We start from the raw sequence: 12,347 nt of genomic DNA, 5'->3' as shown, positions 1-12,347 counted from the left end.
TTGGTAGCGAAGGTATCATTTTGGGGGGGGGGGGGATTGAGAAGAGAAACGAATAGCAATCTAGCGACCGTGTCTGTCGGTGAGAGCTCAAAGCGCGTTTCGGTCCCGTTTCATCCGGAAGCAGAAAACAATTAACTCTGGGACGCCCGTTTTACATAACTTCCGTTAGTGCTGGCGTGCCTTTTCAGGGGACGAAATCACGTAGGGGCAATTTTTCACACTATGGTACGATCTATAAAGACACTCTCTATTACTCTCGAAGAAAGGGTGTTGATTGAGGTGTGCTACGGGATATAACCGTCCGTCCGTTGAGCACCATTTTGCTTCAAGCACCCTTGAACGGTGAGATAATTGTTTGGATCCTTTGTAGTGGTGGGAGCTCGGAATCGGACCTACCCGATTCCGATTCCGTGTTCGGAATCAATTCCGGAGCCGATTCAGATGCTGGAATCGATTCCGGAGTCGATTACGGATCCGATTCCGGAGTTGAATCCGGAGCCGATTCCGGAAACGATTTCAGGATCGGAATCGGCTCCGAAATCCGAACTTGACTCCAGAAATGGAATGGTTTGAATTGAATTAAGAAGTGTGGGAAGCGAAATATGTCCGCGAATCAGATACTAGTAAATTTTGATTCTTTGCCGCTATCACCACATATCATCATTGGACCCAAACGCCTATTCCTATGAAGATGCCGAAATCGACTCCGTTTCGAAGCCAACTCTGATATCGGAGTCAATTCCGATGTCGGAACCGATTTTGATTCCGGAGCCAATTCCGGAACCGATTCCTATTCCGGAGTTGATTCTGATTCCGGAGCCAATTCCGATGCCGGAGCCGATTTCGGAACCAAATCCGGATCCAATTCCGATTCCGGAGCCGATTCCGGTGCCGATTCCGGAGCCGATTCCGGAACCAATTTCGGAGCCGATTCCGGAACCAATTCCGGAGCCGATTCCGGAGTTGGTTCCGGAGCCGATTCCGAAATTGGTTCCGGAAACTGATTTCGGACCTACTATCCGGAATCGATTCCAGAAAACTTCGTACCTAGCCGGAATCGATTGAATCCGGAGCCGATTCCGGAAACGATTTCAGGATCGGAATCGGCTCCGAAATCCGAACTTGACTCCAGAAATGGAATGGTTTGAATTGAATTAAGAAGTGTGGGAAGCGAAATATGTCCGCGAATCAGATACTAGTAAATTTTGATTCTTTGCCGCTATCACCACATATCATCATTGGACCCAAACGCCTATTCCTATGAAGATGCCGAAATCGACTCCGTTTCGAAGCCAACTCTGATATCGGAGTCAATTCCGATGTCGGAACCGATTTTGATTCCGGAGCCAATTCCGGAACCGATTCCTATTCCGGAGTTGATTCTGATTCCGGAGCCAATTCCGATGCCGGAGCCGATTTCGGAACCAAATCCGGATCCAATTCCGATTCCGGAGCCGATTCCGGTGCCGATTCCGGAGCCGATTCCGGAACCAATTTCGGAGCCGATTCCGGAACCAATTCCGGAGCCGATTCCGGAGTTGGTTCCGGAGCCGATTCCGAAATTGGTTCCGGAAACTGATTTCGGACCTACTATCCGGAATCGATTCCAGAAAACTTCGTACCTAGCCGGAATCGATTCCGACGAAATCTTCATTTTTCCCATCACTAATCATTTGGCTGCCTTTTTGTCGCTGTCATTTGTAGCTGGTAACGGAGACCGAAGATGAAAAACATTCTTATGCATGTGGATCAACCTTGATGGGAGCCAAAGTGGTGTAATCGAATGTATAAGAAGGAAAATACTATATATAAGCAATGTAAACAACTGGCAAAAATGAAGTCCCGTGTGCGTAATGCTGTAGAAATGAAGTAAGGAGCATATTACGTACGATAGATATGAAAAAGATACGTAAATATGCATGACAGTTGCAAACAGAAAATACAAAATTGAATTCATCATGCATTTTCCTTGTGCATTCAATACATCTAGGTTGATTTTCATGCAAACATTATTAGCCACTTTACTGCGAAGGAAGAGTTTCTACACAAACAGTGCAACCGAAGCCGAAACGCTCGATTGAATACTTTCCTTCGCCGAAACTCATAAAAAGGTTATTGGCCTCGTGCATACTTTCCCGCCACCCGGTCGGTATGAATCTTATTTTACCTCGTATTTTTTATATCCACTCACCATTTTCTTCTTTACCTTATCGACTGCTTCAGTGTCCCAGGGCAGTGGGCCGGATATCTTAAACCTCCTTACGCCTCATGCCTCACACCACTCCCAGCCCATCTCAACCAATTTTTGGCGACCGGCTTTTAAGACTTCATAAAAGCGACGGTACCATCCGGTAAGCGGTTTCCGGTGTCGGACTCGGTTCTAAATTTGCCCACACATTCTATCCGATCGGAACCCGAGGCCTCATTGAAATTCATCGAGAATCGGGCGGTATTAAATTGTCAAGCCGGCGTAGCACACACGTTCACCTGCCCTTTGCACTTCCGCCGACCGCACGCGGGAACGTTGGTTCCGCTATGACGGAAGCAGGTTAAGCCAAGCCATCTTACCTCACCGTTTTGACGAGGCCGGTGAGTAGGTAGGTGTGTGCCTCGCCGCATAACTTCGGTCGGCATTTCATGCGGAACAGGGTACGCAAGAGGCTCTCCTTGCGTGCTTTGCAGACACTTCTGTGCGACAAGGTACAAATGAAGCAATTTGCATGCATTTTGGGACACCTTTACGGATGAGCGTGTGAGTTTGTGTGTGTGTGTGTGTGTGTTACATTACGCAACTTCTTGCACCTTTATCGGAATGCAATAGAATCGCACATTCGTGCCGGCGCACAGCACAGAAAAGGGATGAAAATGTGTGCAAGAAGCTTTACGATTGTGAGATCTAATAATGAAGAAAGAGTATTAAAAACGACCTACGATAAGTGTGAGATAGCGCAATTTAATTACGTCGAAATAGACGAGTACGCTTCTTTCCAGGCACAACAAACCGATAAGCCGGGGCATAAATAAATAATTACAGGTCCAGTGAATGAACTTCCCTTATCTCCGTGTTTTTCAATTTGTCATCATTGATGAGGATTAGTGCGTCTACTTAAGACCTTCGCCGGCCACAGCGATGAAGCATGATGATGCGATCCGTGTTTGTCGGCATGGCTCGCACAGGGATTATACGACCGGGATTACACGCAACCGCTCGAGAGTGCTTTTGGGGCCGTATCGGATTTGCTGGATAATACGGTTAATAGAGTATGAACGTCCTACACTAATGGTGCTAGAGGATAACTGTACAGGTAAACGGTTGTGCATGACTCGTCCCGGAAAGATGCTGTAAGTGTGGTGCAATTCTGAGCAGCTTATAGAACCGCCTATCGGGAATAGTTTACGTGCGGCTCTGCTGGATGAAATATTTTGCTCAATCATCCGTACGGCGCAAGAAGCGTGATGCGTGAGGTGATAAGAAAATAATTAAACATTGCTTCGGCCTTCGCTCTGGTCCTGTTGCTGCGGGGCGAGACAGGGCGTTCAAAGTGGATTATGGACGTAGTGAAGTACTGTAACAACATAATCCAACACTCAGTACCGGTTTCTGGCTGGCGAAGGGAAAGGAGCACTTGTGCCGATCGTTTCATTAATGGTGCTTAAATGGGATGGTAGCTGTATTATCTTCGGTTAAGATTAACTGGAGTGTTGCAAAAAGAGCTCAGATGCTCAGTAAAATAAAACAAACTGATTAAAATTGAGATAGTCGGTATATAATCGCACTGCAAACATTTTCAATTCCACTATTTTAATTAAAAACATTATAGAACGAAACTATTGTATAATTAAAAGTTTGGTTGATTCCGCACTTTGCACGAATCATCATCCTGTTGAATCATATTCCGCTCGAAATGGTTACCCAATCAACGAGATAAAAATAGCTGTAGCTCCATGAATAGCCGTCGAGCTGATAAAGCATCCAGAAATAGACGACGGTACACATTACCCAACGTAGCAGTTCCAGAGAACTAAGCATCTTTACTGACGTTCCACCAGAAAACCACCCACGACGTGACCAACGACGCTTATGTCGACCGTTGTGTTCCTTTCCACCCCATCATCGGCCATTCAATTAACCTAAAGAGACCGATTACATTGCTTCTGACACGTGTTCCATACGCAGATCGAGTACGACAACTACACGCACGATCGCCGGGCGGCTGCAATTGAACGATGCCCGCCGGGCAAGAAACTCGTTTTATTTCAACCGCTCCAAGTGCGCGAAATCGGCATTGGCTGCGTGGTGCCATCCACGGCTAGATTCCTATGCTACTTCAAATGCTTTCCATTCCCTTTTTGCAGCTTTTCAAATCTTCGTGTCAGTGATTTTATTGATGCTGAAGGTTTGCCTCACTGCTGCTCGCTCCGAAAAACCGCAAGATGCTCCCGAACAAAATCTTCCATAAAAGGGTTGTTTTCTTTCTCTCTCTTTCTCTCTAGCGTTATGTCCTGCCAGCGTCAGTGGTAATCGTGGCAAAACGGGAGCAGATGCTGCAATGCAGCAGGGAATTAGCATAACCCATCCGCACGGTACACTAATCGTATGTGACGCGATGCTCGAAGGGATGTTCCACTCCGCCCCCCGGGGCTGGGAGGGCACAGCTCGATCGATTTCATGCTTGTTGGCGATTATTTCTACATTTATCTTGATCTGAGCTACGGCTCACCACCATCAACAACATCGCCGTGGCGTACGGCTGCAGTCACCCTTTCGAGCAGTCATCATTGCTTCTGACACTTTGAGAACCGGATTTTACGAGCTGCTCTCGTTCTCCTTCTTGGGGGAAAGTGTGCGATTAAGAAGCTGTTTGGATGCCGTGCCGAATGATTATATATGTGTGATGGTAGGGCGATAATTTGTTGGGACAGCAACAACAAAAAAATGCGACAAGCAGCAGTGTTGTGCTGTCGATTTCCGATGCTCCATTGAGCCATGTCGGATACGGCTGTTATGTTTCCTGTGCGGGACGTGTAGTTTGTTTAGCATATGCACACATACACACACACACACACACACACACACACACACACACACACACACACACACACACACACACATCTCACTTCCTTACAAGACTTACAGAAAGCTTCCTCATGGCTTTTGAGTGCAAAGCATAGCACATGTCAAGAACATTGTGTGCAGATGTGTTGAGTTTGAAGTCATTGAGATGGTGATAGTGGCGTGATATCTGGAACGGATTTGCGCCTGATGGTATGCAAATAAGAGTGTGACGTGTTTTCGAAGAAGAACATTGCATGTTTTCAGCTTGAATGCGTCAGATCTTGATTTAGAGTATTTGAACGATTTTCCAGATATCTTATCGTACGAACACTTCTTTACGTCAAACTTTTCCACTTTTAGCTTCGAGCGCATTCTTACCGTAACCGTCAAACCGTCATCAAACCTCCAGATCGTTTAGCTCGCCCTGCCTGGCCGGCAGGCGGGAAATAGTTATGTTCGCTCTTTGTTGATTGATCGCAGCACCACCGTTTCCGCCTTCCTGCTATTTCCTCAACCTGCACAAAAATGCGCATCCTCGCGATCGCGATGTGCCATTCCCCATGCTGAGGGCCCGGGTGGCATTCGTCAAAGCAGCAAAAACTGGTTCAATTATCCCGTCGCAATTAAGGGCGCTGGCCGCACGAAGCCAACCGTTGGAGAGGAACCCATCTTCCTGCGTGAAAAAGCAGCAAAAAAACAAACAAACAAACAAACAAATATCGCAACACAGCTCCTATGCCATGGGGAGCAGATGAAGTGGTATCGGGGAATGGCATCTTCGCCTCAAGCCACCGGTCTCGTTGAAAGGTGGTCGGTCTTTGAAGTTTATTGATTTGTGATCATTATCGTGAAGAATTCAGAGCCACCGTCTTGGCCGTTGTCGCTTTGCCGGCCTACCCGAGCTAATTAACTAATCTGTTGAACACTTCATTATTTTCGACCCGTAGCCGTGATGCAGTTAAGCCGGTGGAACTTGCCGAGTGGAACAAAAAGAATGGATACATGAGGACGCAAAAAAATGATCCGCCCGGCCGTTTGAGCGCCTGCAATTGCACCCGACTGGACGGAGATGGGGACTTTTTTTTTTAACTGTTGTTATTTTGCTACCTCGTCCGGCACTTTCACGATTGGATTGGAACTTCTAGACGCAGGCAATTGCATTCGATTTATCTGTACGCCTCACCGCTGGACACAACGCACGCTGACGGACGCTGTGGTTGGGTGCATTAAATTCCAACCACAGCAGTGGCAGTGCAGACCATACAAACAAAACTAAAACAAACACACACACTGGATGGGTTTCGAGATCCGACAAGAAACGGAGGCATCAGGTTCTTCGACGCCTCCGACGACCGCTGCCACAATCGGGATTGATTTCGTTTTCTGTGAAGGAAGATGATTGCGTGTGCAAAGACTCCCGATTGCGTTCGGCATATGTGTTGCACTCGCACTCCCGTCCCGTCACAGTGGTCCTGCGGTTTGTGGTGAGGGCAGTGCTAAGTTTTGAAGCCGGTAATTGCAAACCGGCTTCCAGCGTCATCGTTACTTTTTGTGCCATTTCAATGCATTCCTCCCGATTGTCGATTGGCTTTGCGCTCGTCCACTTGTGGGTTGCGCTTGGAAACATTGATACGTGTTAATTATTATTCTTCGTGGAGCGTGAGGCATCTACGATGAGGATGGGCAGTGAACGAGCGGACACAGCCCGATGCCCAGCGAGTGCACCAGAGTTATGCGTTCAAATTGATCACGTTGCTGGACAATATGACAATGAACTGGGTTGGGCAATTTAGCACAATCGGTTTCTTTAGGTTCAAATGTATTTAAGGAATGGTTTAGATCCAGAGTGGCATATTCTTAGTATCAATTGTCCATTTAAATACTTATTAAAAGACAACACATGTGAGATCTTTGAAGTATTCTTGGGAATAGCATTTGTTTGGGAGCATCATGTCACAAAAAAACTAGCAACTATTCGACGCCATTGCTGCAAAATTCCTCGGCAAAGCTCGGTACGTTTCCCGCATCCGGAAAAGCTTCGCCCTGTAAAAGGGTGTGAAAAATGCTGTGGGAAAGAGCTAATTATTGACATAATTAGAGCAGGCCTGGATGCTTGCACTGCATTAATGCTGCCAGGGGCCCACTCGTGGCCGACGTGAGAATGTGCCAAGGTTACATCAAAGCCGTTTACACCTTAGTACGCTCGAGCCACCGTGCAACACGCATCGAGAAGCAACTGGTCCGTCACATTCAATCGACCAAATGCAACGGGAGTCATCGTTATCCGCCGGGATCCTGGCCGCAGAATACGATTATGTATTCCGCAGAGCAACACACACACACACGCGCACAGTTTAGCTTGTATCAACCACTGCATCAATGGGTGACGCCACGAGGACAAGCATTCCCACACCGCCGGAATAGGGGGGAAGATGAGTTCCACTGGCGGTTGTCGTCTTGTCGGTTCATGAATATTGCAAAACTGCATACGTTCGTCAGGTGCGACACTTGCAACATGCTTGCCCACAGACGCAAGGTGAAGCGACAGAATGCCGTTCCTTGTTGATAGCAGCGAGCGCGCTCCCTGCTCCCTGCTAATGGGGATCAAACTCCCGGAATGGTGTCCCGAACGTGTGCTAATGTTTAATAAATGAGCTGCTGCGTGGTGCAAACCGCTGAGTGGCGCAGCAGTGCCAAACGGTGCGACGGATACATATATGCAGTTTGTGGATGCGGTCTAGCTAGCAAGTTGGATCGTTCGGAGCTATAACGAGGCATAAGCCGAGGTACTGAGATTAAATGTTTCGTATAGTAAGGTGATGTGATGTTCAAAGATTACAGATCAACAGGAGAAGGTTCTAGCTAAAATGAACGCTAGTCAACTTCAACTGCGAATATACCTGATACCCATGCGCCACAAAACCATTCGGGTGGAAGTGTTACCATGAAAATGTTGCCGCATTTGGGTATCAGATTTTGGGGGCTGGTGGGCGAACGTTTTGCACAATTCACATTTACAAATTTAATCCTTTCGCCACGTGACTCATCATCGGATGCAGTGTATTACACAGCTCGTTTGGCAATGACCTCGGGTTACGTTGCGATACGCAATGAGCAACGGGATGTACGCTAATTATCCGGCACATTCTGCAGTGGACGGCTCTAGGCAACCCGGACTGTACCTACCATTGATATGCCACAGCGCGGTGGCCACTTCTCGAGCACTCGTTAGTCCAGATTAGTGCATTTTGTGTGTGTGTGTTTGTGCCGTGAGGTTCATTAAAAGTGGCACTCTTGGGCACAGCCGATTATGAGCTTATTTCAAGAGTTCTTGGTTTATTAACCGTACTTGAACCATTGAATTGAATAACGATGTACAGCATCAAAACCATGGCACAGAGTGAACATTGACTAGTAAAAGCAGGAAGCGAATGAAACGTTGACTTTGAGCGAATCAGCTGTAAAGTTGCAACACAATCCACACGTTAAACTTTGCTACACACATTCAAGCAACACTCTTGAGAAAGGAATGTCACTACCCTTTATCAGCATGGTTTGCACCCCATTATAATAGGTAACTAATAGACTGCTTCAGCTGCACCTCAATGGCATAAGTTGGTCCTTTGATGCTGCTCTGTGTGCACCTTTGCCTGGGGAAATAGTTTTCTCTTATACGCGTGCAACCAAGCCAACAACGCTTTCCACCCGCTCACTACACTGCATGAGTGGGCTTGATGAAAAACTTTTCCCACCAGTATCAATTACCTTCGGGCGAAAGGTCTAACAAAAAAAGGCAGTGAAAACAGTAGATCCACACTCCCTTTTATCAACAAGGAAAGGAGTAGTTTCCCGCCATTGTGCATCCTTCCCAATTCGTGGTTTTGGTGGTTTGTGGAAAGTTGAACGGGTTCCGGTTAGATCACAATCACGTTGTAAGCCGGCTGGTTGGTATGACCAGCATTTGGGCGCTGTAAGGCTCTGAAAAGTTTCTTTTGTGATGCTTTCCACGTGGCACGTGGTTGCTACATTTAACACAAATAAGTCACCATTTTCAAAGTTTACTTCAAACACAAAAAGTGTACAGGTAATCAATTTGTTTGTGATAATGGTGTATGAAGCAGTGATTCTAAGGAAAACATTCAGTAAACATTCAGTACATTCTAAGGAAAACATTCAGTAAGTTGCCTGCTTAAGATTGCAAGATAATAATGTCTTCTGCGTGATGTGACCGTTTTGTCGACAATCTGTACCGAGCTGGTTGTCAGGCAACTGGAGCTGGCCTGACGAGCCTAATTGCGCACGCTACCGGTTGCGATTAAATGTGCTTCGCGGTCGCGTGTCAACTACGCGCTGGCAAAACCGAGCGGCTGCTAATTGCAATCGCTCAACAATCAGTTCCAGCTTCTCGATCCCCCCGTGGGGCTGTGAATGGAGCAGATTGAATTTGCTGGCGATATGGATTCCGACGCGATTTCATGAGACGATTACGGTTGGCAGCGGAATTATGGAGGTTTAAGTGCTGCTTACCCGCGCTCACTGAATAGCTGCACGTCCTGTTTCGTGTGCACCGTCAACCTTGGACAGGGGGGTTGCAATCGTGATGGGCACGAGGAATTGATAACTCCATCGGAGGAAGTTTTAATTAAGACCGACATTGTTTCAACCGGGTTTATGTTGCAAGTTCATTAAGGGATTGAACACGATTGTTTCTGCGGCTAGCGATGGTTGGGAAGTGGTTTGGGTTTGGCTGAGCGAACGTAGAAAGCCCGAAATGGGAAGAAGCGATCGGGAGTAGCTGGGTGGAATGGTGTCGCGTACGCTGTATTGATTAGCCTTGTTGATAATTTCCTTCTCCATACTGTCGATCACACGACGACAGGTGCCATTTCTCCCACCATGGAGCTGTTAATTAATTTCATACCTATCAAGACGAAAGATCTTATCGAAAGCTTCACTCAAACTTTGTATGTTTGACAAATTTCTTTCAAACTCCACATGGTCACTAAACCTGTTTTTAGCCCTTTGGTTGTTTTGCCCGCAAATCCTGCCAAACAACAAGCATACATTTCTAATTTGCCATTCAAGACGATGGGTCTGTTTCCGTTCCCACCGCCGGTGGTTGTAAACAGTAACACGCGCTTCCAAAACGGTAGTACCTAGGAGGACCGATTAGGACTTCCCAATAGATGCAAACACTTTGATAGTTTTGTTCAGCGAATCCATTCGCGACGAACGTCTGCTGTTGTACACGATCGGTACGAAATCGTACCGAACGATCAGCCATAATAAATCACGTTGTTGTGCTATGCTCAACCGAGGGAGATCCCGTACACGAGCACAAACATTTTTTGTCTCCGTTTTTGTGTGAGTGTGCCCTGCTCTGATTTACTACAGCTTCCGGGGGCGAACGTACGCAACGATCGCAGCCTCGGTAGCCGTACGGATGGCCACGGCGTACGAGCATACAAATTATATCTCAATCAGCATTCGTAGTGCCTTTTTTGGAGAATCGGTACAGTACGCGGCCGTCGTAATGATGTACCGCGGCAGCATTGCCTACGAGCGCGCTGCGTGCTCCGTAGTAGGTCCACTACGCGCTAGATCGTAGATATCGCTTGGCGTCTTGGGTGTAGCGCTACTCGGTAAATACCCCCTCCCCCGTTCTGCGGGGTTCCAGTTCTGTGCTGTCGCTCCAGTCCGGTGATGGTTCAAAACAAAAGACACAGGACAGAGGATAGTGTCAAGGATCGCAACAAAAGGTAAACGAAGCCTACCCCAGCAGAAGCCGGTGGCAGTGTGTAGGATCAAGTTTTACCAAACCACCAAGTTCGGCACACAAGCGATCGCCAAGATATCATCGCCCAGTTGTCGGCCCAGTTGTTGGGACGATAAATAAACCCTCACCGTGTGGTGCGTTTCGCGATGCTTGCTGGCCCATCGTGGTGTGGCTTCGTTGCGTTGCGTACCCTTTTGCGGATTGGCAGTAGGTCCCAGCGCGGCTTGCCCATTCCCCGCACTGGAAGACGTACGTTGGTTTGGGCAGAGCACCCTTGTGGGACCTTGTGCGAAAAAGGAAGTAGTGTGGGGTGCTTCTTAAAATTAAGACGTATATAGAGCACAGCCAGGGTGGAGGGACGGACGAGTCCAGTTATCTCTGCCAGCCAGCCCGGACACGTCCAAAGATGTCCATCAGCGGGTGCGGAAAGAGCGCGTTGGGAAGTTGAAATATATCCATCGACTTCTGGGTGTTTGTATCGTATGGGGCTTATAATTCCGGAGGTTTCGCAAAAAAGAGGTAGCTATTACACAAACTTACTGGCTCACGCAGCCCTAACCATGGCCCTAAGAGAGAAAGAGAACGCGCTGTTGGGGCAGAGCTGACTTGAAATGTTAACCATCTAATTACTCCGCCCGTACACGGCTGGGCCGTGGGCTATTGCAATTTAATTAATTGTGAATAATTTCTGCAACGCTTGGGTTGGCTGTCGCCTTCGGAATTGGCTCTTGCTCCCTCTATCTCTCGCTTGCTGGAAATGTAATGCCTCTAATTCCTGGGGAATTTTGTGTGCACCGTTATACCAAGTCAAAGACGGTTGCCGCCGTCGGGTGGCGAGTGGCAAGGGAGGGAAATGCAAGCAGTTTCTTGGTATAGCGGCGGAATAGTTGCTTCGGTCCTGGAAGTTACTCACTGCTATCCCCAGGGGACCCGCCAAGTCAGCCTGGAATACCATTTAGGTATGTTGTACTGCTGCTTGAGGAAGTTGACAAAGCTTGGACGGACGAACGGACGGAAGGACGGTGAGTCGGTCGGGTTCAGGTCGGACGGTCGGCAATCACGCATCAACAATATTCATGATGTAAAGCGCAACGCAACGTGGCAACGAAAATACCTTACGCCCCGATTATGCGCGGTTCGTCAACTGTGGTGAAAGAATGTGCACAGACAGCTTCCGTACAGTGGACTGGAGTATTAGAAATGTGTTTGGAATTTCGGTTCGATTCGTCGTCGTAGTCGAGATGAATGCGTTGAATGGAATCGGAAATAAGCTTAAGGAAATAAGGTGGGTCGTGCGCACAGTACAGATTTAATAATCCACATTCAAGCAGCACAATACAGTGCTGTCGTAAATAGAACGGAAAGCTCCGTATTGAGCTGTGCATTTAGATATTTTATTTGCTCGGTTTAAAAATAGGTGTCCTTTGTGGAACACAACACGGACATGCCCCACGTGTCGTAAAATTGGGTGTTGTAAACGAGTTTTGCGCACGGCTCCTATTAGGCTTACTGTAC

General features: G+C 47.5%; 1 protein-coding gene across 1 annotated transcript in view; it reads left to right on the top strand.

Moving 5' to 3' along the window:
* Window positions 1-12,347, top strand: part of LOC121587926 (cardioacceleratory peptide receptor-like) — a 49,582-nt gene that overhangs the window by 26,726 nt on the left and 10,509 nt on the right. The window lies entirely within an intron of this gene.

Source organism: Anopheles merus, chromosome 2R (assembly GCF_017562075.2).
Source record: "Anopheles merus strain MAF chromosome 2R, AmerM5.1, whole genome shotgun sequence".
NCBI lineage: Eukaryota > Metazoa > Arthropoda > Insecta > Diptera > Culicidae > Anopheles > Anopheles merus.
Note: the sequence above shows the minus strand (reverse complement) of the source record. Positions and strands in the feature narration are given on the sequence as shown.